The following is a 25,829-nucleotide window of genomic DNA, read 5'->3' as shown; positions in this document are numbered from 1 at the left end:
CAGCAGTTTCTTAAACCTCTGTTTACAGGATGTTGAGTAAATCTCTTCTCCTCTGTGAATGAATCCAACTTCTTTCTTTGAGTGACAACCACAACTTCCAAGATCCCATCTTTACAATTTAAAATATGCATAAACCCGTTAAAAAGGCGAGGGAAACTTTGAGGACAGGCTCGAGTATCCACTGATGTGCGATGCTTCATCCTCATTATGTATCTCATACAATGCCCAAGGGCCTCATTTTGACCAATGTTGATGCGAATGTGGCCCCGAAGTGCTCAACAACAGTGGAAATGTTTTGCATCGTTCCTTGATGCTAATCTCACATGAGGATTATATATTCTGAGAACAGTGATTCCCAGACGTCAAAGCCAGTGCTTATTTTCATGTTTCAGTGAAGAAGCCAGCAGTCTTGGGAAGATGTAGTCATTAACATGCCGCTCTGTTACAATGCAATGTTTCCATCCATTTTCCCCCACTCTCACACGCCTTTTCTGACTTCTTATTTCCCTCATCACATCCACTGTGTCTCTCTGTTCTGTGGTTAAAACACAATGTATACAATTATGCCTAGATTGGCATGTCTTGAAACAAGGCTCACACTATGCAAAGGTTTAACTGCCATTTTGTGAGACAGTTTAAGGACAACTGTATGGCATTTGAAGCACTGATAATAATTCACTGTTTTTATGTTAAACACATCTAAGCATAGACTTAACCTGTTTCACCCACAGGTCACAGGTTTATATCATAGACTGTATTAAATAACGATGTAGGCTCAATGAATTCACCCACTGGTTTCTGAAGTAGAGCTTTGAAGTCCAATGATGCTGATCACCATATTGGAAATGTTGACCTAGCAAGAAGCAAAGAGGTGGAGCTGAGGCAGGTCTTTGGCCTCCTGGCTAACAGCTGCAATGTGCCGACCTGACAGTCAAGTCATGCATGCCCCTTATTACATCAATCAATCTTTATTTCTATAGCACCAAACCCAAACAAAAGTTATCCTCAGACTCTTTCCGAACAGAGCAGGCTTAGACCGTACTCTATGTTCAATTATTAACAAAGAGCCAACACCAAGACAGGATAAGATCCAGTCCCATCTTACAGACAGGACTCAGTCTGATCTCATCTTAATCCACCATGAGCAGAGCACTTTGCAGCATTTAACAAGTTACAGTGGCAAGGACAAACTTCCTTTAACAGGCAGAAACTTCCAGCAGGACCAGACTCATGTTAGACACATATCTGCCAAACATACTGCAGGTTGTGTCTAAATAACTGGACCAGTACAATTTGTACCAAGAACAGGACTGTGGACGTTAACCTGCAGGAAGGACCGTTTAGGCTAGTACTGCATTTAGCAAGTTACAGCAGCAAGGACAAAGTCCTTTAACAGGCAGAAACCTCCAGCAGGACCAGACTCATGTTAGACACACATCTGCCAAACATATGCAGGTTGTCTAGTTAACTTAATCAGTACTATGTGTAACAAGCACAGGGATGTGGACGTTAACCTGCAGATATGCTGGTCCGAGACTGAGATATGCCATCTTATGCAAAACTTGTCACACTAATATCTTAAAAATGAGAAAGTTATGAAAATATTCCCTCACCATGCAGGGTGTACGAATAGAGTCATGGGCTATCCATACCAAAATCATATTTTCTACTGAGCTGAAAACATGTTTAGTCCTGTTCTAAAATGTGCATTTTAACATGGGTGTCAATGGGATCTTCTCTGCTTTTGGAGCCATCCTCAAGTGGACGCCAGAGGACCTGCAGCTTTTTGCACTGGCTTCATTTTTCAACCCTGGAGGTTGCGGCTTGGTTCATATGTCACATCACTGAATGTCTTTCTCTCTCTCTAGTTGACTTTTTAAAATACTTTCTCAGCTAAAGTATTAAAATATATATCAGCTGAGGTAGACAATGCCCTCTGTCTCAAAGAAAGAAGATCCCCATTCAGTCTTAGACCCGACCTGCACTTGAGTGTTCTCGCTTCTTTTGTCACACACACAAAAAAAGTCACTAATTTCATCCACAATTATCAGAACCCACTCCCAGCTGTACCTCTGGAGACTATCTCCCTAATTAATGACTTAATTAAAAACACTTGTGGGATTATGAAAGGGGTCATATTTGTCCCTATTCAATCAAACACATTCTATCTGTGCGCCTCAGAGAGCAGTGTAAGTGATATAGTATAGAAATTCAAAGGCACACATTCAGCCAAGAGAGTGTGTCATAAAAGGTCTATTTTTTTAATCACATCTGCCAGGTTTAGCAGAATAAAACTGGTTTTTATATTTTGCATATTTTCTATGATGTGAAAGGAAGTGGTGAGAGTACACATCTATGTTTTATATGTTTTGTAAGTGGAGTGTTGTGTGTGAGTGTGTGTCCGAGGGCTTTTCACTGCATCTAAGGATGCAAGGATCACTGACAGTACTCAAAGTCAGATTAAGTGTCTTTTTGCTGAGATTGTCGGTGTCTCGTGGGACAGTTGAAGGGAGAATACTTTTTTTTTTTTTATACATCTGAAGCAAGACAAGTCACTTTGTTTTTATCTGTTCAATGTCGTTGCTCCAACCTCTCATTGGCTAATCAATGAAACCCAAGAGGGCTCATCAGGCACCAAGGAATGTCAGCCAAAGCCTTTGATCCGCTGACCTTCATCCGCTGTGCTCCAGCAAAAATACCATAGAGAGTGATCCATGTTTGCATGCTTTTAATGGGCCTCGGAGGGCCTTGTTGACAGTCCTTTGGTTTTCCAGAGGGTCAGTTCAGAAGCTATACGGCATAGCCCTGAAAACCTTTGGAAATATGCCTCTGACATCTCCCCAGAGACTCATGCATCATCTTACACATGACAGTAAACTAAGAGGCTTATTAGTAATACATGATTAAGTGATTACTTGGTAATCAGAACAGTAAAATACTGATTATGCTGGAAATGGAGCATGGGTTAAAAATGGAAACATCTAACTTTAATTCCTTCAAGTGAGGCACCAAGCTGCTCCAAATTCCAGTAACCTTTGCAGGAAGACGTACAGATCGCTGCTTTTTCACCAGCTAGACAAAATCAAGACATTAATCCCAACATGATGAGCGAGGAACATGTTAGTTCAATACAGAGGCTGTGTGTGTGTGTGTGTGTGTGTATGTGTGTGTATGTGTGTGTGTGTGTGTGTTTGTGTTTGTATCTGTGTGGGTGGATGTGTGTGCTCAGATGTTGTAATGGCATTCTGGCCGGGACTGAGAAACTGATTCGGCTCTCTGAGGCATCCATTTATCTTAATCTGGGGTGACCTAAATCCTCGACATCTGCTGTACAGTCTTTCCCTTTAAAACAGAATTTCAGACTCCATCCTCCCATGTACCATCCTTCTCTTAACCGTAATTGATGACTGTAACCTTTTAATGGTCCACCATTTTCATTCACAGCGAAAGCACCCCTGCATGTTGTCCGCGAACGAGCACAAAAAACCCGGCTCTGGCACTGCATGAAAATGAAGAGAAGACAAGGAGACAAGGTTTATTCAAGCATGTTACCAAAGGGCAATCTATAATCAGAGTGTGAATCTGACATCCTGACACCGTGGGCCGATCCGGTGGATAAATCATAGAAATGAGGACAGTGGGCACATTTCATGTACTGATTTGTGGATTGTGAATATGATGTCAGAAGTAAATGTTGCAAAAGGAATAACATTGAAATAATGAAGCGGTCAGTCGTGAGATTGCATTGGACACGATAAATCATGCTGTATGGAAAATGTGTTCAGCAATTTCTATATTTCATCTTTTTATTCGATTTTTTTTTCATGTCTTTAAAGGCATCGAAAATCCCCACTACACCTCTGTGTGATTAATAAGATTCTGAGAAATATTTTTACTGTAGGTTGACTACTGCTTCGTTAAAAAAAATGATAACCCACAGAATTTAATCTTATTTCTAAACAAGTTATACCCAACAAATGTAACTTATTTTTCATCTAAAGAAAAGCACACACTAAAAGATTTTTTGAGATCAATTTTTTATTATTTTTAAAGATATGCAGCACAATGAAATTTCAACTGTATGGGATAAGACAAGGCATATCATAAAGTAAAACAAAGGACAAAATGAAAAAAAAAAGAAGGCACACACTGAAAGATAATGAAAGATGATCTCATCAGATTTTCCCTTTTTGTGAGGGATTTTACTTCCCCTGATCTGCTTCGTAGAATATCGTGGCTGCATCGGTTTGAAACATGGCTGTCACAATATCAGAATTTCACCTCATGATTATCGTGGACCAAAAAATAATTATGATATTTATCCAGCCAGATGAATCCAGTCGAATGAATCTTCATCATCTCTTCTTTGACAAACTACTGAAGACAAGCATAAAGTGATTTCAGTCAGACAACTCACGTTTACTTAAGATAAAGTTTATTGCAGCATACAGTATTGTGTTTGGCGTGTGGGCTCCGAACTTCATTACTTCTCGTAGATTATTTGAATGCGGGCATTTAGGAGTAATGATATAGGACTAACCCCCTTCGGAGCCTGCAGGTGGATGCCGGGGAGGAGGTGGAGAACTTTCACACGGCACTGAGCAGGACTGCAGGAGCACTGGCAAAGCAGAGGCAGAGACAGGGAGGCTTGCAGCTTAAATAGACCGCCGAATGAGGATGTTGAGATCAGCTGATAGAGAGGTGATGACGTGTGAGTATTGTGGTGGCGTGGCCCGGCGTGAGGCGATCGTCCAGCGGAGCAGTGACCAGAAATGAGGCTTCGAACTCAATATAAAAGTTTACACACAACATTTATTCATGCAGCATGAGAGAGAAGTTACAGCGTACTCATGGAGCATCTGAAGTTCTCTGTCTGATTAGAGAAGCATTCAGTTATTTATACATCTCTTCGTGCACTTGGGAGGAGGGAAGCGTGTGGTTTGCAATTAATGGTAAAAGGTGTCGATTAGAGTAATAGCACACGGAAACAATAGAGACATACATCAGTCTTGTGACCTATAAGCCACAATGCATAGAAGACTCTAAATGTGCACACATATGGTTATTCATTTAGCATAAAACGCGTGGCATTGGTATCCAGAAATCCCCTAAGCTTACGTATAACCGTAATTAAAAGCACAAGCTAACAATTCCTGTGCTTGCAAAGCAAATCGGCAAAGATGAAGTACCACATCCTGGCTGACTGACCTTGTGATACAGAGGTGAATAGATCTGACCTCGGTCAAACATGCTTTCTAGGACCTGCACAGATCGCTGGTCTTATACCCTACTATTAGCTTGTTACTTGATAAGTCATACAAAGAGAAAACAAATAAATATAACTATTAAGAGAGAATATATGAATATAACAAGAAAAATACATGAGTTTAATAAGGAAATTAAGCGAGATTCCACAGTATGAATGAGCACAGCTTGAGTTTTCTGCCTGAACTAGCTTGCAGGCGGCACTCCATGAGGAGAAAGTCTTTAACTATTATTGTACTAACAATGTACAAGAATAAGTACCATAATAATGAATGTTTACGATAATAAGGCAAGGGAAAAAGCAACCAGATAAACTGGTTACAAAAAACTACAAAGCCCAACATCTGACAACAATATGCAGACTATATCAAAATCATGAGCTGCTGCAGGGACAAAGAGTTTGAGTGTGAGACCACAGACAGCTAACTGCTCTGATATCTTTGTCTTAAAGCTAGGGTTGGTAGCCACAGAAAACTAGCATGAATTTGAATGTAGCATTTCGTCAAAACTCCGTCTTGTCCTCCGTTTTATGTCAGGTGGGAGCCCTTAAAAAGAATCACTAGCACCCCCTAATATGAAGCAATTAGTTACATGGTATTACTGTATCCTCATTTGTAGTACAATACATTTTTTAAAAATACGGTTATCATCAATACCAGTTATTGCAACAGCCTTATTTTTAAATTTTAAATATTAAACATGTTTAGTTATACTATCAGATATCTTGGGGACAGCAGAGAATGCACTTTGTGTTACAGAAGGATAGCCAATCAGGAAGCAAGCTGACTGAAGAAGAAGGCATAACAAAAGCAGACATGATGATGATGGTAAACTTGAAACATAAAGTTAGATGGACGTCAGGAATGGGGGACTAAGTTGTTGATCTGTAGCATTAGCACAACTGTTGATACATGCAGCCTGTCTGGTAAAACATTACACTATTTAACTGGCAAGGAGAGGAGTTGGACAGAAAAACATCCTGTTGTCAGCCATGTATGTTATGATGAAGTTACAACAGACAGTGAGAGATTTCCAGTTTTGAGAGGTAGGACATTTTGTGTCTTTTTTAACATTTGTCCATACAAATGTTCATAAATTTAGTGTGGCCCAATCTTAAGATGTTAAAGCCCCTGTAAGGAAGTTTCATTATATTATCTACTGGCAGGCCTCCCTGCATTCACAGTTAAACCTCTGCAAATGATCCAGAACGCAGCAGCACGTCTGGTCTTCAACCAGCCGAAGACAGCTCATGTCACTCCCCTGCTCATCTCACTACACTGGCTTCCAGTTGCAGCTCGCATCAGATACAAAACTCTAATCATGACTTACAAAGCAGTAACCAAAACTGCTCCAGTTTACCTGGAACCCCTCATCCAGGTCTACTGCCCTTCTCGCCCGCTACGCTCAGCCTCTGAAAAGCGCCTAGTGCTTCCAGCACACAAGACCTCAAAATCACTAGCTCGACTCTTCTCTTCTGTTGCCCCTAAATGGTGGAATGAATTGGCCAACTCCATTCGATCTGCAGAGTCCCTCTCTACTTTTAAAAGACAGCTAAAGACCCAGCTCTTTAGGAAGCACTATGCACTTAGCTAGACTGTTCTCCCCTGTTGTCCCCAGTGGGAGATCATGTCTTCCAGCTACTCTGTGTTCAGCTCTCGAGTGACCCAGCACTTGGTACTTTGGTCATTATTGTGGTGATGTTAATTGTTGATGATGATAATGGAAGGTCTTAAATTGGTTGGTTGCTTTATTGTAGAAGTTCCTTATTTCGAAAAAAATAAAATAAAATAAATAAATAAATCCTTACTTATTTTTGTGCATTGCCCTTACACTGCTTGGCAGTACCTGCACCCAAATTGACTTGAAGCACTTTGTTACTCTTACTGATCTTGTTTCCTCTTGTCTAGATCTTTGCTTGTGTTGTTCTTGTTCTCCTATGTACGTCGCTTTGGATAAAAGCGTCTGCTAAATGACTTTGTAACATTGTAACATATGTAATTTTTGGTGCCCCCTGTGGACAAAGCAGTCTATCTGCAGATTTTATCCTGTGCATGTGCAAGAAACATGTGCTGTTTCTTTTGACAGTCAGATTTATCACTCACTGAGAAATGTTGTCATGCAAAGTGTAAATAAGGCTGTCAATCACTTTGTCTGACACCTTCCTGATGGCAGCAGCTTCCGACGTTAAATTATAAGACGTGAAAACAAACTTGTGCTGATGGTCTTGTTTGCTTTAGCAGGTCATAAAGAGGCATCGATAATTATTTCAGTGTATTCCACTGCTGAGTGAGAACCCCTCACTGTGGCTTTAATAAAGTGACAGCTGAGAGTGTTGCAGGAATAGATTAGAGTTTATAAGAAGCATAAAACTAAAACTTATCAATCCAGTCAATTCATTTTCTGTGGGCTTGAGTTATTCTCAAAACTCCTGGCTCAGTGATCCCACCAACATGTTGTGACATTAAACACAGGAAGTTGAGTTTCTGTTTGTTTGCCATTTGATCGTCTGATGTCTGATATCTTTGTCCAAAAAGGTGAAGCTGTAACCTTTGTTGATGACTGAAATAACCTTTGACCTCATTGTTCCCTCTTGTATTTAAATCTGAGCACAAACCGCTTAGCAGACAATCAGACTGAAGAATCTGTAAACAATGGAGGGGGCTGTGTTGATCAGTATTACACTTTAGGCTGCTGTGACACACGGATACAATCCAGTGAGTCTGTCATGAGTAGAATATGCAGACGTCTGTGGGTGTATGAGATGTCTGATTAGTGCACAAAGGATCAAAATACTCTGAAAGTGAATCCACTCACAGTTTTAATTTGACCTTCAAGTGTCTTAAGTAAGACAATGGTGTTGCACATGTTTTGGCAGACACTTTTGTTGGCTAGCTCGGTCTCAGTCTTTAAAAAATATGTATTATTGTTGTTGTGTGTATGTTTTTGGGCTAAATTCAGTCTGGATACAGCATTTGTGGTGAGTGGAAAGGCATTGTTAGGAGGGCAGATAATACCTAATGTGATTTGATAATACAGTTTCTCAGATTTAGTCATTTACAGAGTACTGGAACTCGTGCAGTGTTGCCAAGTTAGAGACTTTGTCACAATATTTAGGCAAGGCAAGTTTATTTATCTTTGCCCCAGGCGGAGGAGTTCAAGTATCTCGGGGTCTTGTTCACGAGTGAGGGGAAAAGGGAGTGGGAGATTGACAGACGGATCGGGGCGGCGTCTGCAGTGATGCGGGCGCTGTACCGGTCTGTCGTGGTGAAGAGAGAGCTGAGCCAGAAGGCAAAGCTCTCAATTTACCGGTCAATCTACGTTCCGACCCTCACCTATGGTCACGAGCTGTGGGTAGTGACCAAAAGAACGAGATCGCGAATACAAGCGGCCGAAATGAGCTTTCTCCGCAGGGTGGCTGGGCTCAGCCTTAGAGATAGGGTCAGGAGCTCAGACATCCGGGAGAGGCTCAAAGTAGAGCCGCTGCTCCTCCGGATCGAGAGGAGCCAGATGAGGTGGTTCGGGCATCTGGTTAGGATGCCTCCCGGGCGTCTCCCTGGGGGGGTGTTTCGGGCATGTCCGACTGGGAGGAGGCCACGGGGAAGGCCCAGGACACGCTGGCGAGACTATGTCTCTCAGCTGGCCTGGGAGCGCCTCGGTATCCTCCCAGAAGAGCTGGTGGAAGTGGCCGGGGAGAGGAGTGTCTGGGCTTCCCTGCTGAGACTGCTGCCCCCGCAACCCGGACCCGGATAAGCGGAAGAAGATGGATGGATGGAAGTTTATTTATAAAGCACCATTCATACAAGAGCAATTTAAAGTGCTTTACAGAGTTAAAAACCAGAACAGTAACAATCAACAAAAACATATAGCAAACACTTAAAACATTTAAATTTTATATGCGGCCAGTTATGTTTCATCTACTCTCTCTCTCTCTCTCTCTCTCCCTCTCTCTCTCTCTCTCCCTCTCTCTCTCTCTCTCTCTCTCTCTCTCTCTCTCTCTCTGTACTTATGTAACTTAACATACATAGTACATAGTGTTGGGTCTTATTATTTATTTAAATTAGGAGGGAGTATTCTACATAATCAGCCCCCTTCACTGCTCTGAAGTCCATAACTTGTAGTCTTACTGTCCTGCCGGACACAGAATCACAACCGATCTTGTCTTAACTGAAATTAACCCTTTAATCATTCAATTCATCTCAGAACTTCTTACCAAGGATTAAGACTCACACACTGAATACTTTCTGTGTCGAGTCGCAGCCCGAAGCTGGCTCAGACCTCTTGGCACCCCTGCAGGCTGCCCGTGTGCCCAACATCTAGTTGTAGATCCAATATCAGGTTAATTCCATAACACCATACCTTGTCAGAAAATATCCAATTTAAAATATGACATTAAGCAAACATAAGCATGAAAACATAAAATATTTTAAAATCTAAGATCAAGAAAGAAAGAAAGTAAAATGTGTTAAAACATGTCATTAAAACTCAATTTGTTAAAATAAATTAAAATATTGTAGTTACAGAAAAAAAACTAAGGTTGAAGTTGAGTTTGCGTCCATTTAAGGGGTGGAGTAAGCAGGTAAAAATAGGAATGTTTTGTAGTCTGTTTTTTTTCAATTGGGAGGGATTATTCTAAATAATCAGCCCCCTTCATGCTCTGAAGTCCTTAACATGCAGAGTCTTGCTGTCCCGCGATTTAGCGAGTTTCAGAACCTAGCTACTTTTTCTGGTGTTATTGGAGTTTTTTGGAGACTCTGACGTGAAAACATACATGCATCGTTCTTACCCACCCCGTCCCGAAGCACTTGCAGGCGGCCCAGTCCTTGTCGTGCTGCAGTCCCTCCTAGCTGCCGTCCCTCCTAGCTGCAGTCGGAGCAGGAGATGTTCACCCCTACACGTTCAGACTGCAACTGAATCAAGCATGCACAAAGTTGCCGCTTGCTGATGTAAATGTCAAACTTTGTAGAAGCACACCCAGAAGCTATAATTTACTCACTTTTTGTCTCTCTCACGACATTACTCTCTCTCCTATGGCGTCCATTACAATTTCAAGCTCATGGACAATTATGCAAATCAGGTGATGATGTAATTTAGAGACTTCTCGCGACTTTTAGGACAGCCAATAGCTACGTTCCTTACTGAGGAATTTGCAACACTGCTCATGTGAGAAAGTTAGCCTCAGATCTCCTCAGTAAAAGTGTTCCTCTTTGTCTGCCTTGGATTGTTGTGGGCATTTCAAGTAAAGTCATTGTCCCCGATGAATGAGGAGCACCATAATGTATGAGCGCTGCACCAGGAAGACATCATTTGCAAGGTTAACTAGAAATTTCTGCAGCATATAGCATGAACACGACAAAAAGGGTGTTCAAACTTCAGATTGTCACATATCCAGCCAGAGACGGCACGCAGAGCAAGCGGAAAAATCCTCTGTTTTAATCTGAGACAAATGTGAGGGAAGGTGTGGGCAAAGAGGAAGAAAAGAGCAGATATAATTATGTTGTAAGGGAGGGGAGCGCTGCGATAGAGAGGAGGGTTGAGAAAAGGTGTTCACATTTCAGTTTCAGCTCCAGTGAGGCTCAGGCAGGTTTGGCTGCTGCACAGATACTGCTTATCACCTCGTGTATAGAGAGCTCCACAGCTCTGAGTGCCTGAGGAAACATGCTGCTACCTGGGTACAGAGGCAGAGGATGGGCCCAAAGAGGCTGGAGCTTCACGCATTTGAAGACTCATCACCTAGAAGCTGCCCATGCACAAATGTGATAGCATGCACAGATGCCTTTTATTTGTCTGATTTATAAAAACTTGCAAACAGCGTGAAAATGGCTACATATGAAGAAATTAGCATCCACCCCCTCAACTCCCACAGTCACCAGATGCTTTTTGGCATTTAATTTCTCATTTAGATTATAATAAAATCCACAACCGCATCACAAGTGTTTCATTCTTTAAGAGTTAAATGTGTAAAAGATCATTGCATGCGCTGAGTTTCCACACACCTTTAAATTTGTGTTTTGTTTTGACTGCAACAGAAGTGTGCAGTAATGGAAAAAGTGATGATGATCCCCATTAAACACAATAATTAGCTGCATGATAGTCACATTAGAAACAGTGCAAAGTGTGTGCAGCACTACATGATGGATGGTGTTATTTAAGGCTGCAATATGTTTATGTTTGCGAGCAGTTCTAATTGATGTTTCATATAATGAAAGCTCCAGAAGGTAAAGCTGAAGAAAGTTTTCACTGCAACACCTGAAGACTGAGACCTGGGTTTGAGATGACATAGTGAACGATTACAGGGTGAAAGTTCTGAGTATGAATATGCTTCATTTAATGTGAAATAAGTCCGGTACTTCAACAGGGTTTAAATAGCTATGCAGACATTTCAGAAATGAGACATAAAATGTATGCTTCGGGAACCCCTGCATCAGACGATCACATCTCCTCAACAAAAACGTCATTTCTGCACGCAGGCTGATGACGTCATTTCTGCACGCAGGCTGATTACGTCATTTCTGCAGGCGGTCTGATGATGTCATTTCTGCACGCAGGCTGATGACGACATTTCTGCACGCAGGCTGATGATGTCATTTCTGCAGGCGGTCTGATGACGTCATTTCTGCACGCGGGCTGATGACGTCATTTCTGCAGGCGGGCTGATGACGTCATTTCTGCACGCGGGCTGATGACGTCATTTCTGCAGGCGGTCTGATGACATCATTTCTGCAGGCAGTCTGATGACGTCATTTCTGCAGGCGGTCTGATGACGTCATTTCTGCAGGCGGTCTGATGATGTCATTTCTGCACGCAGGCTGATGACGTCATTTCTGCACGCAGGCTGATGATGTCATTTGTGCAGGTGGTCTGATGACGTCATTTCTGCATGCGGGCTGATGACGTCATTTCTGCAGGCGGGCTGATGACGTCATTTCAGCATGCGGGCTGATGACGACATTTCTGCACGCGGGCTGATGACGTCATTTCTGCAGGCGGTCTGATGACATCATTTCTGCACGCAGGCTGATGACGTCATTTCTGTAAGCAGGTTGATGACGTCATTCTGCACGCAGGGTGATGATGTCATTTCTGCACGCAGGCTGATAAAGTCATTTCTGCACGCAGGCTTATGAAGTCATTTCTGCACGCAGGCTGATGACGTCATTTCTGCACGCAGGCTGATTACGTCATTTCTGCAAGCAGGCTGATGATGTCATTTCTGCACGTAGGCTGATGACGTCATTTCTGCACGTAGGCTGATGACGTCATTTCTGCACGCAGGCTGATGACATCACGCAACTCCCAAAGTAATGAAACTAAACATTTCAACCAACAGTCAAGTGAAAACACTGGAATCCAATATTATAATATCTGAGTTGTTTAGCTCAGCAAACTAGCATGCTATCGTTAGTTTACCAATGATGCTAACAGATGCTAATGCTTTAGCCTCGGAGGCAATGAGCAGGAGTAAAATGTGCCAGAAGTCTTTCAGCGGATTGATTTGATATGACGTGCATGAACAATCTGTCACGGGTTTCGACCAATCAGAATCAAGTATTTAACACAGCTGTGTGATCAGAGAGAAAGTCTTGTGATAAAAGAAAATGCAGTTTTCTTCAGGGCGGCTTGTTAGAGACATACTAATGAAGGGATAAACCTCATACAAACATTGATGCATTGAGTATTTAATAAACGGGATGAAGGCTGGTTGGAGCTACAGCACTTAGAAAAACAGCAAAAAGCATCAGGTTTTATTTGGTCTCATTGTGGGAGCACGATGATGAAAGAGGTCATCATCTCAGTGAAATTCAGCTCTCCTCCAGATGTTCAAAAGAGCAGAATGAGAACGATTCAGAGGAAACTGGCAACCTAACTATTGTGTTTGTAAGTGCAGACCTTTTCAACTTTACCCGGCTCTGAACAGGTGTACTCGGAGCTGCAACACAAAAACATACATCACACAAAGTACCATCTGCATTAACATAAAAAGGTAACAGAACCATACTTTTCCCCTGATCAGTATTCATCTGCATTTCCTGAATTATATATTTACATGTGATAAAAACAGCACAAACACCTGCTTGGCTCTTTGTATCTAACCCTGTTCAGAGCAGAGGAAGCAGGCCTAGTTCAGTCAGAGAACAGAAAAGAGCCTGTAGGGAATATTTCAGAAACCAAAACCCTTGGCCTGTAACTTTTTGGGTGGAAATAATGGCAACAGCTCCTTTTTTCTCCAGGATGCAATGCCTCCTCCCAGGAAGGCAGTTCGATGTAGGGAAACAAGGTGCTTGACACAAACTATTCCCTTAAACACAGGTTGTGGGTTGAAAATGTGCTTCAAAGTCTGCACAGGAGGGCTTCTCTGCCCAGACAACAAACGCCTGTAAAAAAAGATATCATTCCTGTCCTACCTCAGGCAAACTCCTTTTTAATCCGACGTTCAAATGTAATGTTACGTGAAACTGTATTTTATTAAAGATAGGCATTTTATCATTAATATAATACTCATTATTTTTACATAGCAGGAGGTTAAAAGGCCAGTTTCTACATTTTTAAAGCTGCTTCCTTTTTGTGTAAACATTTAGTGTTTTTAATCATTGTATTGTTATTTCCATGAGTGCATTGGTGCAGGACGTGTTGTTTTGTCACACAAATGATCAGAGTTAAAGTTTTTTATGCAGCACACTGCAGAACAGCCTCTGCCTCACCAAAAAATGCATTAATAATTGCAAAAAGTTCATCAGACTTGTCCCAGATTCAATACCCCTGTGATACTCACCTGAAGGAAAAATTTGACCTTGAACTCAAATCACAAATATGAATCCTAATCCCTACAGTGAGCCGCTCTACTGTCCATTAGACGCACTGATGAGAGTAAAGATGAAACAAGGGCAACATTTAATAAAGAGCCATTACTTTAGTTGCTTAAAAGTTCCCACCAGCCATCATTCACCTGCAAGCAATCACATACAAACTGTGAGAGGCATCAGGGCAAAGTCTTTAAGTCACATTGTCCCTCAACTTAAAATGATGAAGTGCAATAGCCGGTTTAAATACCGTCATCCTTTGTACTCTATCCGTCCTGTTTCTAAAGTTAGACTCTGACCTCCAAAATGTTTCAGAGCAGGAGCACTCTTGAGTTGAAAAAGTCCCAGAAAATGTACAAGGTGTAGAGGTCTAAGCGTGGCCCATGTACAGAGGCTATAGTCCTCGCTGCAGAGGTCAACTCCTGGCTTCGACCCTTTCCTGTATGTCTTCCCTCACTCTCTACTCCCCACATTTTCTCTCTCTCTTCAGCTGTCCTATCCTTAAAGGTGAAAATAGCCCAAAAAATATAACTTAGAAATGATACAGAGACAGCAACACTCAACACACTACAATTACAATTGAGATATTGTCATCGTTTGACCCAGTGTTGGCTCAAATTTCTAATAATGGTGAAAACAAATTTGATTAGTGGTATGCATGAGCCCAGTTAACGCCCCAACAAAGCATTACTTTTAATGGCGGTAGACCCCACTATTATAGGTGCTGACGGCAGGATTACTGCACCTGTTAGGCTGTTCAAAGTAGTGATGTGTCATGATCACAAGCTGCGGCTATGAGAGCCGATGCTTTATAGTGAATCAGAAGAGCCGACTCACATCGAGAGAGCCGGCTCCTAGTTTTTTCCTATCGCTGCTTAGCTCTCGCAGTGTTCAGCCCCAGCTCTGCACACAGCAGAACTTTGTTTTGATTGGTCAGCATGGCGGCCATGCGGCCAATCACATGTGAGGATATAAGTTACAGGTAGGCTGTGTATCGTTGCTACATCTGCTCCTTCCAAGAGAGTCTTCTCGAAGATGGGGCAAATAATCACTAAGAGGAGAAATCGGATCAGCCCATGTAGCCGTATATTTTACCTTAACTTTGCAAAAAATTATGTTTTTTGTGTTGAAAACCTTTTTATATACTGTGTTTTAATGAGACGCCTTATAATTGCCCAATTTTGTGCATTTATTCTGTTACAAAACCATTCTTACCCTAACCCGAGGGTTAGGGTTGTGATTAGGGTTAGGGTTTGATTAGGATTAGGGTTAGGGTTAGGGTTGTGATTAGGGTTAGGGTTGTGATTAGGGTAAGGGTTGTGATTAGGGTTAGGATAAGGGTTATGATTGGGGTTAGGGTTGTAATTGCCCAATTTTGTGCATTTATTCTGTTACAAAACCATTCTTACCGTAACCCGAGGGATATGGTTTGTGTTAGGGTTAGGATTAGGGTTAGGATTAGGGTTAGGGTTAGGATTAGGATTAGGGTTAGGGTTTGGTTAGGGTTAGGATTATGCTTAGGGTTGTGATTAGGGTTAGGGTTTGATTAGGGTTAGGATTATGCTTAGGGTTGTGATTAGGGTTAGGGTTGTGATTAGGGTTAGGATAAGGGTTATGATTGGGGTTAGGGTTGTGATTAGGGTTAGGGTTTGGTTAGGGTTAGGATTATGCTTAGGGTTGTGATTAGGGTTAGGATAAGGGTTATGATTGGGGTTAGGGTTGTGATTAGGGTTAGGGTTAGGATTATGCTTAGGGTTGTGATTAGGGTTAGGGTTTGGTTAGGGTTAGGATTATGCTTAGGGTTGTGATTAGGGTTAGGGTTGTGATTAGGGTTAGGATAAGGGTTATGATTGGGGTTAGGGTTGTGATTAGGGTTAGGGTTTGGTTAGGGTTAGGATTATGCTTAGGGTTGTGATTAGGGTTAGGGTTGTGATTAGGGTTATGATTAGGGTTAGAGTTAGGGTTAGGGTTAGGGTTGTTATTAGGGTTAGGGTTAGGATTAGATTTATGGTTGTGATAGGGTTATGATTAGGGTTAGGGTTAGTGTTAGGGTTAGGGTTATGGTTGTTATTAGGGTTCGGATTTGGTTAGGATTAGGGTAAGGGTTGTTATTAGGGTTAGGGTTAGAGTTATGGTTGTGATAGGGTTAGGATTAGGGTTGGGGTTAGGGTTTGGGTTAGGGTTGTTATTAGGGTTAGGGTTAGGGTTAGGGTTAGGGTTGTTATTAGGGTTCGGGTTAGGGTTATGATTAGGGTTAGGGTTAGGGTTATGATTAGGGTTAGTGTTATGATTAGGGTTATGATTAGGGTTATGATTAGGGTTAGTGTTAGGATTATGCTTATGATTAGGGTTATGATTAGGGTTAGTGTTAGGGTTAGGGTTAGGGTTATGATTAGGGTTAGGGTTAGGGTTTTTTGATTAGGGTTAGGGTTAGGGTTATGATTAGGGTTAGGGTTAGGGTTAGGGTTATGATTAGGGTTAGGGTTATGATTAGGGTTAGGGTTTTGATTAGGGTTAGGATTTGGTTAGGGTTAGGATTATGCTTAGGGTTGTGATTAGGGTTAGGGTTGTGATTAGGGTTATGATTAGGGTTAGAGTTAGGGTTAGGGTTGTTATTAGGGTTAGGGTTAGGATTAGATTTATGGTTGTGATAGGGTTATGATTAGGGTTAGGGTTAGTGTTAGGGTTAGGGTTATGGTTGTTATTAGGGTTCGGATTTGGTTAGGATTAGGGTAAGGGTTGTTATTAGGGTTAGGGTTAGAGTTATGGTTGTGATAGGGTTAGGATTAGGGTTGGGGTTAGGGTTTGGGTTAGGGTTGTTATTAGGGTTAGGGTTAGGGTTAGGGTTAGGGTTAGGGTTAGGGTTGTTATTAGGGTTCGGGTTAGGGTTATGATTAGGGTTAGGGTTAGGGTTATGATTAGGGTTAGTGTTATGATTAGGGTTATGATTAGGGTTATGATTAGGGTTAGTGTTAGGATTATGGTTATGATTAGGGTTATGATTAGGGTTAGTGTTAGGGTTATGATTAGGGTTAGGGTTATGATTAGGGTTAGGGTTTTGATTAGGGTTAGGGTTAGGGTTATGATTAGGGTTAGGGTTAGGGTTATGATTAGGGTTAGGGTTAGGGTTTTGATTAGGGTTAGGGTTATGATTAGGGTTAGGGTTATGATTAGGGTTAGGGTTAGGGTTTTGATTAGGGTTAGGGTTAGGGTTATGATTATGGTTAGGGTTAGGGTTAGTGTTAGGGTTAGGGTTATGATTAGGGTTAGGGTTATGATTAGGGTTAGTGTTAGGGTTAAAAACAGAACTTAACTTAAGTAAACATAACCAGAACCAAACTCAAGCAAACAGAACCAGAACCAAACCAGAACCGAACTCAAGCAAACAAACCAGTACCAGATCCAAATTCAAGCAAACAGAACCAGAACCATACTTAAGCAAACAGAACCAGAACCAAACTCAAGCAAACAGAACCAGAACCAAACTCAAGCAAACAGAACCAGAACCGATCCTGAACCAAACCAGAACCGAACCAGAACCGAACTCAAGCAACAAACCAGTACCAGATCCAAATTCAAGCAAACAGAACCAGAACCATACTCAAGCAAACAGAACCAGAACCATACTCAAGCAAACAGAACCAGAACCAAACTCAAGCAAACAGAACCAGAACCGATCCAGAACCGAACCAGAACCGAACCAGAACCGGGCCAGATCCGAACCAGAAACAGACCAGATCCGAATCCGAACCGAATCCGAACCGAACCAGAACCGTACCAGAACCGTACCAGAACCGAACCAGAACGAAAACCAAAACAGAACCAGAACTGGACCAGATCTGAACCAGAACCGATCCAGAACCGAACCAGAACCGTACAAGAACCGAACCAGAACCGAACCGTACCAGAACCGAACCAGAACCGACCTCAAGCAAACAGAACCAGAACCAGATCAAAACTTAAGCAAACAGAACCAGAACCAAGTCAAGCAAACAGAACCAGAACCAAATTCAAGCAAACAGAACCAGAACCAACTTAAGCAAACAGAACCGGAACCAAACTCAAGCAAACAGAACCAGAACCGAATTCAAGAAAACAGAACCAGAACTACACTCAAGCAAACAGAACCATAACCAGAACCAGAACCAAACTAAAGCAAACAGAGCCAGAACCAAATTCGAGCAAATATTGTTAATGTCCTCAGGTTGGCATTAAGAAAAATCAGATGCATCAGCTTGGATGGGCTGATCTGATTTATCCTCTCAGTGAGAATTTGCCCTCTCTTTGCAAAGAACCCTAACCCTAAACCTCTCAGAAGGAAAGCCACTATACACAGCCTCCTCTCCATCACCTGTATCCTATATCCTCACGTGATTGGCCGCACGGCCGCCATGCTGAACAATCAAAACAAAGTTCTGCTGTGAGCAGAGCTGGGGCTGAGCACTGTGAGAGCTAAGCAGCGAAAGGAAATAACTGGGAGCCGGCTCTCTCTCTTGATGCGAGCCGGCTCTTCTGATTCACTATAAAGCATCGGCTCTCAGAGCCGCAGCTTTTGATCATGACACATCACGAATGTGCTTAATCTGTGTTCCAATTATGAGGGGGTTCTTGGAGAATTTTCTCACCTGTAAGGGGTCCCTGGCTCCAAAAAGTTTGAGAACCCCTGATCTACTGTGCGCTCAGAAACACCACACGCATTTACCAAGTTCAAGATCTTAAGCCAAACTTTCCCTTTATCCTTGTTTGTTATCTTTGACGATCTACTTGCTGATAATAGCTGTTTGTTTATTCTATATTCTTGTAATTAAATGGCAATTTCTTCTTCAGCTGAAAAAATGTTTTTCCTTGATCTTCTCTTAGTCACACCGGTACTGCTCACCATGTTTAATGTTGTTTATGCGTAGTCGGCATGCGCAATTCAAATTTGTTGGATGGGGGTTTTCCAGGAGGTTCCCTGGACATATGACGTTTTGCACCAGCCTCGCTTTCATGGCGTAATTAGTTAATTGACCAACTATTTGCAGTCGTGCATGCGGCTAATGCTACGCCCAAATCAGCCGTTCCATAATGGTGGGTTAAGACTAATGGTCCCATTTGAGTAATAGCTGGATGTGCATACTGGCCCTGGAAGTTGGTGCTACATCAGTGCTATCCAAGATGGCCGATAGAAACCGAACTCTCTGACATATCTGTGTTTAACACCTCAACAGAGACATCATCCCAGAATAGATACCAGAAGAGAAAAAGCAGCGGGGCATTTCTATCACCAGGGGGATAAATGAGCGAGACCCGTTGGAGCATGATTGCTCATGTTAGGGCATAACTGATCTCCGTCAGGCAGAGTCCTCTTGTCTCCTTATCTTTACAGTAAAAACTGAGTAAAATGATATCATGACATAACAGACAAGTCTTGGAGTTATTTCTACTTCCTGACTAAATCTGACATCATCTGACTTTGTGGAAGAAAGCGATAATTGGTAATTGAAAATCAAAATTCAGTTTTCTCTGCATATGTGTTCAAAGCATCCATCAGCTGTTTATCTTCCTCTATCCATCAAAAGAAGAAAAGTGTCTCATAATCTTATCTCCAATCCAGATTCTTCTTCTTCTTCTAGAGGTTCACTGAAGGGTGTTCTGAGGTGATTATTGATTTCTCTTTCCACCTCAAGCACAGCCGTATATTTTGCTGTTGTTTTCCCACATTGGATGGCTGCCTTCAACAAGGTTCACACGTGCATGTAAGCGCAGACACAAACACATCTACATGTGACAGAGGCTCAGCAAAAACAATTAAACAGGTCTCTTGGCAGCAGATGGGCCTTCAGCAGACAGGTGTGACGAGGAGAGAATGAGATTAATTCTTATTAGACGCTTTCAAACTAAGCTCCCACTCGACAGGAATGGTATCAGATACAGAGGAAGCAAAAGGGCAACATAAATGGCTCTATTGGATTTGCTTCAAAAATCAAAATTACACTTTTACCTCCATTTAAATGACTGTTTACCTTTTCTACTCTTGGTGCATTTTCATTCAATGGAATACACCGAGCGCTCCGTATTATTACAAATCCAATGCCTTTTTATTGCCAATTGCATCAAAGCATATTAAAACTCTGTCATATTTTCACCTTAGCACTCTCCAGGAGGAAATTCTCTTTCAAAACCCCATAAAAATGGATCTGTGTATCGCTTTAATTGATTACGGCACATCTACCTCCTGGCCTCTAACTCTCACACTCACTAATAACTGCAGACAACAAACCAGGAATACACTCCTCACAGTCTGTTTTCTGAATCACTGTAAAGACCCAAACTAAACATCAAAGAAACCATTGCTTTACTTTGTTTCATCATGACTCACCGGCTTACTTTCTCTATCCTTAAACCTCTTCTTACATGAGTCAATGAACACAAGTTCAGTGTCACTAAACCTATAAACAGCACAGGCACTCAAAGAGAGGAGTGTGTATGTACGATCACAGGTACGATCAGAAGAGAGGCCTAAAGGTGAAGGACGCAGCGTTTGAATTCAGAAGCCGCTCTGCAGAAAGTCTTCTGTGTGTAAATAAAGGTTGATAAGGGAGGCCGTCTGCATAAATTGTTATGGAATACAAATAAATCCTCTTTGAGACCGAGGCTTGTGGTTTTTACTCTCTGCCAGGTTCACATTACAAATCAATATGTTTTGACACTCAAGTGAAGCAATATAAGATCTGCCTCTACGCATTACTGTGATCCTCTTTCTTTAGCCAAAAGTCCATTCAGGGGAATACTGAGTTATTGGGTTATGATAAACTTTAGATTCAGTGCATTTATGAAAAAAGAGGAAGTCAAGAATCCTGATTGATTTATGCCTTTCCTGAAATACATTCCCTTTCCCTCTGACATGTAAAGCAAATATAATATAAATGCAACAAAGTCCATCTTTTCACCTTATTTCTTTATATTTTTGATTTGTTTGTTTTGCACCCACATCCATATTGTAATGTAACGCCAGCACCAACACAGTAATCACTTCTTCGACTCAAGGCGTGATAAATTATCACAGTCTAGACTTCCCTTGCTTGATCCAAGACAGTAAATTACTGTCTGCTGACCTATTTTCAATCAGTAAATGAAACACAGACATGCTCACATCCAGGCCTTTTGCATCTATGAAACATAGTCAATCAAATATGTTCAATTAAATTAGTATAAATCAAAACTATATTTGTTTTATGAAATTGTTTTATATGCTATTACTAGCATCTACACCCTGTTTGTTAGCACCTTGGAGTATTAATCCTCGTTGATTATATTTACTGTAGTGATGATCTGATTTCCTTATTGGTGCACTTTGGAGGTTGCAGAAATGCAGCATGCATTCATCACGGCTGCACAAATGGACAACCAGAAGTATGTTCTGATTTTCCGTTTGTTTTGTTTATGGCCAATATTCGGTGACAGCATTTGTTTCTGTTTGTTTTTTTTGAGTGCGCAGCCACAAAACAGTGCATGCGTGTCATTTCAAAAGCCATTTCCTTTTCATCTGGGGTTAGAGCTTTCTTATTTTCCTCATTACTTCCCAAGCAAATGTGGGGGGAAATTTGCATACTGGTGAAATTGAAAACAACATTGAGGAACCAATATGCCAGCTCACTCAGAGAGAGAGGCTTTGATCGTTCTCTAAATGAGGGTGGGATTGTCGGGCCCTTCATTGTGAGTGATTGTGTTCTGAGCAAAAAGGTGTGATCTGCTCTTTGTTTTACTTTATAATGAAACCTAAACTGTTGCAGTTAGCACTATTCTTTCACCGTGTTCCTTTTCAGCTCTCTATCTGTATCTTGTTATGTATCATTTATCTGTCTCCATAGAGACCCCTGCATCTGACTGCAGTTGTTATGTGTATTATTCTAGGCAGAGTAATGATGAATAGCTCGCACACAGTCCCCACTGAAGTAGCTTTGAGTCACATCTCATACTTCTCGCACACGAGCATGCTTTTTGTTCGGCGTGATGGCTCGCTGTGTTGTATTCACAGGGGCCAAACAAAGCAAATACAACCTTGTTTGATAAAGACTGAACTTTGGTGTGTGAGATCTTTATCGCAGTGTTTATTTCATGTTTGAGTGTTTATGTCAGCTGCAGTGTTGGAAGATTTCTTCAAAGCTTCTACTTTGTTAAGGGTAAGACTACTATGATGTAAAACACAAGACTGCAAGAAAAAGTTCTCCAATTAAAACTTTATTTCACTAAAAATTCAATCATCAGCAAAGTGCGCCAAAATGTAATTATACTTTAATTTGAAGCAGAATATTTAATTTTTTCTTCATAATACTGACTATGGTGTTTAATTGAACAACTGTTTATATTCATGTTACAATACAGCTGGAGAATATTTTAACTTATTTAATTATTTTTGTGAATTTAATTTTGAAAAATGCTTCATTTTCTTTTTTCAACATTTGATTCGGCTGGAAAAAAATCATTACAACAGTGCAAGGAGATAAAAAAAGATTTAAAATGTACAGTGAGACGAAAGTAAAACAATAGTGCAAAATGAAAAGTGAAGTACTGCTACCTCAGCATTAATGTGTCTCGTAACTATCGATAAACTCTAATCAATGACCAGCTTTTGAGCCCAGTATGGAAAAAAATAACCATAATGTGGAGGAAATGAACCAAGAAATTAATGTTAAAACAGCAGACAGATCCAAACGAGGGATGTTTTAATTTCCTTAAAATACATCTGAATTCTTTTATCTGGGGTCTTGACTGAATACCAGTATACATTCACAACAATGGACAACACCATTTCTCTATGAAGCTAGTGTAACCCTCATGACTGAGGCCAGCAATCGCTCACAACTACAGAACCAAGGGGATGAAAGATGGAGAGACACAGAGCGCGTCTGGCCAAGCGGCAACCTCTGAATGCAAGAAATGAAGCCAATGCAGAAGTGCAGTTCCTCGAGCATCCATTAGAGGCTGGCTTGAGAACTACTGGAAACCACATACACACCCATTCAAATAAGCTGATGTTTACAGCCTGGTTTGAAAAACAGTTTAGTCTGAATGGCAAATTTTTCTATCGGCACACACTGTACTTTTTTTCATAACACAGCAATTTAGAAGATATTAAACTTAATAGTTTTTCCTAAATAAGGACATGACTGACTTGACTGACAGGCAGGAATAATGCGATACAGCAGTAGTCAGTCTTGTTACCGGTGGTCTCATTTTTGTAGGTCATAAAGAGAGACTAGTATCAATTTCTGTTGAATTCAAAACCAGTTAAATTCTCCTAATAGGGGCTTTAAGATGATGGTTATCACTGCAGCAGAAATATTGAACTATTTTCAAGCTACTAAGAAATATGCTGTTGTAGAGTGCCATGTCCAAATATAGAAATGGTAACAGTCATATTATAGGCCTGCTGAAAAGAGGTTGGAAATGACCAAGGAGGCAACATCTTGTTTTTTTCACTGAGACGATACTTTAAAAACAACCTTCCTTGTTTAATTCAACATCCTTCCATTTCCTCTACTTTCAAATATATATTTCTAAATGTATTTCTTAAAACAAGATTGGGGTGTCTTAGATTTGGACGATGTTGCATTTCCACCCCTCATTTCTTTTGTTGTCCATAATGTGCTGAATAATGAAAACAAAAGTAAAAGTCCAGTAATTTCTCACTGAATCTTACAGTGACTAATAATTCTCATCATCCTCCCTCATACCTGTTTGCATTCGTTCCTCTGGTGCATTTGTATCTTATCTCAATCTTGCTGATCAAGTGAAAAGCAACAGAGCTGCCTTAAGGCTACCTCTCTGCCCACGGTGTGTCAGTGTGATTTATTGTTCAGGCTTTGATTCAGAGTGTGTCACCCACCCAAAACCTCTGCTTCTGTAAAACCTGCTGAAATTATTCATTCTCATTCACCATAATAACTATACTCAGGTTAATCTAATTTATAAGGTTACACTGTACAACCAAGGAACACTGTGCAATTTTATTCTGACACTATTTGAATATTCCCCAAACACAGGCTGAAAAAAAAATCTCTGCTTCCTGAAGGAATCATTTCTGCATGCTCTGCTGCTCTGCCTCCCAGAGATTGAATCTGGCTTTTTCTGTCTTCATCTGCCCTGCTGAACTAATTCTTGATTCTTTGGAAATAGAAAAACCTAGTGTCCATGATAATTCATACAAGGAGGGTCAGGTCTTTGTCACCAATAATACATTTCACAAATTGAATTTCTGTGTTATGGAAATAACGGGTGACTGAAACCTCTTTTTTTTTTCACAGCAAAACATGGCAGCGCTTAAATAAAAAGCGAGGCAGGATATTAAATACTTGTAATTGTATATCTTTTGAAGCGCCTTTTAGGGGAACGTTTTGCTTAAGCTTCATACGTATAATTGAAAGTATGAACGGTGGGATTCACAGTTGAAAGACTGCTTGGTAATAAAGGGAGACTAGGTTTTTCGGGTAAGTAAACCGAGCAGTGACACATTTCTCTGTCATTGTGAATGACTGACTGATTCCCCCGACTTTGAGTCATTAAGAATGAAGTAAAATTTAACTAACACCAGTTGGAGCGTTCCCCTGACGCTTTAAGACACCCAAAAAATCACTTTGATTCTGCCTTCAGAAGACATCACAGCTTACTGGATGTAAAGAGGTAAAAAGAATTCAAGGTGACTGCGGCAGGTCTGTCAGCGGTGGATATTGATGTGCCTATGTCAGTCCCACTACTGTAACAGTGAGATGAGATCAGTCAGGGGCATCTGTCTGCTTTTTTGTCCTTAAATAATGCAACTCCAGCTATCTAAAAGTCTCTCTTTTCCTTCTTAATTTATTTCCACGATTAACTTTTCCACCGCTTCCTCTTTTCTTCATTTGTAAAACCCACATGCTTGAGAGTTTAATGTTCCTTGACAAAAACAGAACTCCATGAAACATGTTACAACCAGCAGGCATCCGTACAACTGCAAATTATTTACTCAAGGAGGAATGTTCAAGGCTGGAATTTGATCCTGCAGGGGTGTACAGTTCTCACAAATGTCAAATGTAAAAATTCATTTTTACAAGTAATTGGTCAGGAGAGGATTGGACAGCCGTAAGACGTGAGCTTTTAAAGATCGTTCAGACGCATAGCTTTACAGCGCTGATGAGAGATGAAGCCAGCTGAGATACATCATCCAAGATGTTTTGTTTTACACTAAACAACTCAAGTCCAAGTTAACATAGCTTTTTTTTCTGTTATTCATTCCAGCAAATTGTTATTGTGTACGTTAGACAGCCAAAATAATGTTTCCTGTGACACAGAAACAGGAAGTAGGTCACTTACCAGCTAGCTTAACTTCTCACACTTGCTAACCCTTACCAAAGCTCTAACTTCTGTACTGTAACCTCATGTATCCTGTAGTCAAGTTGCTAGTTAGTGTTTGTAGACAGACTTAATGATGATTCGCTATGCTAGCTGTTACGTGTGGCTCCTCAGGGTTTCTCTCTCTCTCTCGGCTGTCCCTCTGGCCCCGCCCCCCTCTGACGGCTGTGCACCTGGGTGCGATTAGCGCGCAGGTAGGAGGGAGGCAAGAAAAGAGTGGCAGAGAGACCCGGGCGCTCTCTAACAGGACGAAATGCGTACAAGGAAGGGTTTGGGTTGTTTTCCCATTGTCTTTTTTGTTGTCCCAAGCGGGTTGTTTGTTTGTCCCAAACATGGTTAGTTTGTTTGTGTTTATGTTTATTTGTTGTGTTAGTTTGGGCTGGAGATTTCCAG

Source organism: Notolabrus celidotus, chromosome 3, assembly GCF_009762535.1.
Source record: "Notolabrus celidotus isolate fNotCel1 chromosome 3, fNotCel1.pri, whole genome shotgun sequence".
NCBI lineage: Eukaryota > Metazoa > Chordata > Actinopteri > Labriformes > Labridae > Notolabrus > Notolabrus celidotus.
Note: the sequence above shows the minus strand (reverse complement) of the source record.